This window comes from Sardina pilchardus, chromosome 17 (assembly GCF_963854185.1).
Source record: "Sardina pilchardus chromosome 17, fSarPil1.1, whole genome shotgun sequence".
Lineage (NCBI taxonomy): Eukaryota > Metazoa > Chordata > Actinopteri > Clupeiformes > Clupeidae > Sardina > Sardina pilchardus.
Genome location: NC_085010.1, coordinates 33,047,420 through 33,052,419, shown reverse-complemented (window position 1 = coordinate 33,052,419; position 5,000 = coordinate 33,047,420). Strand labels below are relative to the sequence as shown.

The window sequence follows — 5,000 nt, the reverse complement described above, 5'->3', positions numbered from 1 at the left end:
GCAGCAGCAGAGGAGAGGACGCCGCAGCCGCCGGGTATGCACACACACACACATTACACACACACACACACACACATTACACACACATGATACACACACACATGGAGCTCATCGAGCAGCAGCAGAGGAGAGGACGCCGCAGCCGCCGGGTAAACACACACACACACACACACACACATTATACACACACACACACATTATACACACACACACATTATACACACACACATGGAGCTCATCGAGCAGCAGCAGAGGAGAGGACGCCGCAGCCGCCGGGTAATACACACACACACATTATACACACACACACACATTATACACACACACACACACACACACATTATACACACACACACATGATACACACACACACATGGAGCTCATCGAGCAGCAGCAGAGGAGAGGACGCCGCAGCCGCCGGGTAAACACACACACACACACACACACACATTACACACACACACATTACACACACACACACACATTACACACACACACATTACACACACACACACACATTACACACACACACATTATACAGCAGCAGAGGAGAGGACGCCGCAGCCGCCGGGTATGATACACACACACACACACACACACACACACACACACACACATTATACACACACACATTATACACACACACACACACACACACACACACACACACACACACCATACACACATGATACACACACACACACACACACATTATACAGCAGCAGAAGAGAGGACAACGCAGCCGCCGGGTACACACACATGATACATACACACACACACACACACACACACATATTATACACACACACACACTGACTAACTGTGTGTCATGAGGTGGCAGGACATGATTGGATAGAAAGTTAAACAGGTTGGAAAGTTAAACAGTGATCAGAGCCCAAGTGATCAGATTAGTACCGCTGGCTAGCTACTAAGAAATGGGTAAGGTATGTGAGATAATTATCCCTGTGTGTGTGTGTGTGTGTGTGTCTGTGTGTGTGTGTGTGTGTGTGTGTGTGTGTGTGTGTGTGAAATGGGTAAGAAGCAAGTAAGTGAGCTAATTATCCCAAAGTGATTTCTTTCATGAGGACTGGGTGAAATGCTTGTGTGTGCGTGTGTGTGTGTGTGTTTCCCAAAAGAAGCAGTTTTAGTCTTTGAATTGGAGAAGTGTGTGTAGTCTTCAAGGTGCAGAAGTGTGTGTAGTGTTGAACTGCATTGTTAAGTAAAATTGCATTGTACTGAAGGTACATGGTACATATATGTTGTAGTATATATGGTATACATATATGTTGTAGTATATATGGTATACATATATGTTGTAGTATATATACAGTACATATTGTTCAGTATTGTGCTGATGGTTTACTATCTTCATATATGTTTTATAGTATTTATAGTATTTATACAGTATATATGATACCCGTCTTCCCGTCTCTCTCTCTCTCCATCTCCCCCACTGCTCCATCTCTCTCTCCTTGTCTCCATCTCTCTCTCTCTCCATCTCTCTCCTCTTTCTCCATCTCTCTTTCCATCTCTCTCCTCTCTCTCTCCTCCCTCTCCATCTCTCTCTCCATCTCCTCTCTCTCTCCATCTCTCTCTCCTTCTCCTCATTTCTTTTCTGAGTGATCCTCTCTCTCCCTTGTGTTTCTGCAGAGTGCCTATGTTGATAGTTTGGAAGGAGACAGTCCCTTTGCGAAGAAACAGGTCTTTACACACCACAGGTTAACGCCAGCGTGACCCTAACACTGCACATGACCCCAGAGTGACCCTAACATTGCACCCGGGGTGACCTTAACCCTGCACACATCATCACCCAGAGCATCCATTGCCTTGCTAGCCCTGCTCTTCTCTTCTCTTCTCTCTCTCTCTCTCTCTCTCTCTCTCTCTCTCTCTCTCCTCCTCACTGCTTTTGTTTGGTTGGCAGCCTGACTGACGCCTGTACCTGCATCTACACCTATAATCTCCGGCCATGCAGCACTGCACGCTGCTGACACCACACTGACAGCGCCCTCTGGTGGATATACCCCTCTATACCCCACTGCTCTGATGAATACCCCTATACCCCTCTATACCCCACTGCTCTGATGAATACCCCTATACCCCTCTATACCCCACTCCTCTGGTGGATATACCCCTCTATACCCCACTCCTCTGGTGGATATACCCCTCTATACCCCACGGTTCTGGTGAATACCCCCCTATACCCCTCTATACCCCACTGCTCTGATGAATACCCCTCTATACCCCTCTATACCCACTCTTCTGGTGGATATACCCCTCTATACCCCACGGTTCTGGTGAATACCCCCCTATACCCCTCTATACCCCACTGCTCTGATGAATACCCCTATACCCCTCTATACCCCACTCCTCTGGTGGATATACCCCTCTATACCCCACTGCTCTGATGAATACCCCTCTATACCCCACGGTTCTGGTGAATACCCCCCTATACCCCTCTATACCCCACTGCTCTGATGAATACCTCCCTATACCCCTCTATACCCCACTCCTCTGGTGGATATACCCCTCTATACCCCTCTATACCCCACTCCTCTGGTGGATATACCCCTCTATACCCCACTGCTCTGATGAATACCCCTCTATACCCCACTCTTCTGGTGGATATACCCATCTATACCCCACTCTTCTGGTGAATACCCCCCTATACCCCACTCTTTTTGTGGATATACCCCTCTATACCCCACTCTTCTTGTGGATATACCCCTTTATGCCCCTCTATACCCCACTCCTCTGGTGGATATACCCCTCTATACCCCACTGCTCTGATGAATACCCCTCTATACCCCACTCTTCTGGTGGATATACCCATCTATACCCCACTCTTCTGGTGGATATACCCATCTATACCCCACTCTTCTGGTGGATATACCCCTCTATACCCCACTCTTCTTGTGGATATACCCCTCTATACCCCATCTATACCCCACTCTTCTGGTGGATATACCCCTCTATACCCCACTCTTCTGGTGGATATACCCCTCTATACCCCACTCTTCTTGTGGATATACCCATCTATACCCCTCTATACCCCACTCTTCTGGTGGATATACCCCTCTATACCCCATCTATACCCCACTCTTCTGGTGGATATACCCCTCTATACCCCACTCTTCTGGTGGATATACCCCTCTATGCCCCACTCTTCTTGTGGATATACCCATCTATACCCCTCTATACCCCACTCTTCTGGTGGATATACCCCTCTATACCCCTCTATACCCCACTCCTCTGGTGGATATACCCCTCTATACCCCACTGCTCTGATGAATACCCCTCTATACCCCACTCTTCTGGTGGATATACCCATCTATACCCCACTCTTCTGGTGGATATACCCCTCTATACCCCACTCTTCTGGTGGATATACCCATCTATACCCCATCTATACCCCACTATTCTGGTGGATATACCCATCTATACCCCACTCTTCTGGTGGACACTCTCTCTCCCTCTGTCTTCTCTTCATTTCTCCCCATGCTCCCTCTCATAGCTGTGCTCGGGTTCTTCTCTAACCTGATGGGATTCTCCAGTGTAGCCTGAGGGTTCTCCACTGTCCCCTAACATGAGAGGGTTCTCCACTGCCCCCTAACATAAGAGGGTTCTCCATTGTTCCCTATCATAAGAGGGTTCTCCTTTGTTCCCTAACATAAGAGGGTTCTCTACTGCCCCCTAACATAAAACAGTTCTCTTCAAAATGTTCAAATGTGTCTCTTAATCTTAGTTGTTAAAGGGACACTTCACCGATTAGCATTAAGCTTTGTATCTCTAGAAAACCAAGGTATCATTTTTTAATGGTCGTGCATCATTCCCTCAGTTTGCCTTGAGATGGGAGAAATGAATTTTCTTGAATTTCCCCTTGGGGATCAATAAAGTATCTATCTATCTATCTATCTATCTATCTATCTATATGTATATCTATATCATCATTTTACATCATTGAAAGCAGGAAGTCCTATTCATGGGTTTCTATGAAATCCATATTTCTCCCATCTCAATGCAAACTGAGGGAATGATGCACGACCATTCAAAAACATGACTGGTTTTCTAAAGACACAAAGCTTAATGCTAATCGGTGAAGTGTCCCTTTAAGTCCCTAACCTGATAACTTCACTAATGTCCTCTAACCTGATGAGGTTCCACAGTGTCGCCGTAGTGTGATGAGGTTCCATAGCGTCGTGTGATGAGGTTCCATAGCGTCTCCAGTAGTGTGATGAGGTTCCATAGCGTCGTGTGATGAGGTTCCATAGCGTCGTGTGATGAGGTTCCATAGCGTCTCCTGAGTGTGGTGAAGTTCCATAGCGTCTCCTGAGTGTGATGAGGTTCCATAGCGTCTCCTGAGTGTGATGAGGTTCCATAGCGTCTCCTGAGTGTGATGAGGTTCCATAGCGTCTCCAGTTGTGTGATGAGGTTCCATCGCAGCTCCTGAGTCTGGTGAGGTTCCATAGCGTCTCCTGAGGTTCCATAGTGTCTCCTGAGTAGAGAAGGCTCTCTGTTGTCCGGTAGTGTGATGAGGTTCACATCACATCTTAACAGAAGACTGTTGAGAACACTTACCAACTCCACCTTTACCAGCTCCTCTTGAAGGAAAGTCCATATAAGGCAATTATGTAACGTGGATCTTGACTTTCCGTCGTAGATAGATATAATCTGAGTAGGTGTGTTGGTATCACCTGAGTAGATATAATCTGAGTAGATATAATCTGAGTAGGTGTGTTGGTAGCACCTGAGAACGCTACTCTAGCACCTCAGGTAGGGAGCAGAGTGATGTATCATCTCACCTGTACACACCTGTACACACCTGAGCCCGCTGCCCCTGGTCATCTCACCTGTACACACCTGTACACACCTGTACACACCTGTACACACCTGTACACACCTGAGCCCCCTGCCCCTGGTCATCTCACCTGTACACACCTGTACACACCTGAGCCCCCTGCCCCTGGTCATCTCACCTGTACACACCTGAGCCCCCTGCCCCT

General features: G+C 47.4%; 1 protein-coding gene across 1 annotated transcript in view; it reads left to right on the top strand.

The window, feature by feature from the left end:
- The window catches only part of strip2 (striatin interacting protein 2), a 43,525-nt gene that overhangs the window by 24,504 nt on the left and 14,021 nt on the right, over positions 1–5,000 (top strand). The gene's annotated exons all lie outside the window — the stretch shown is intronic.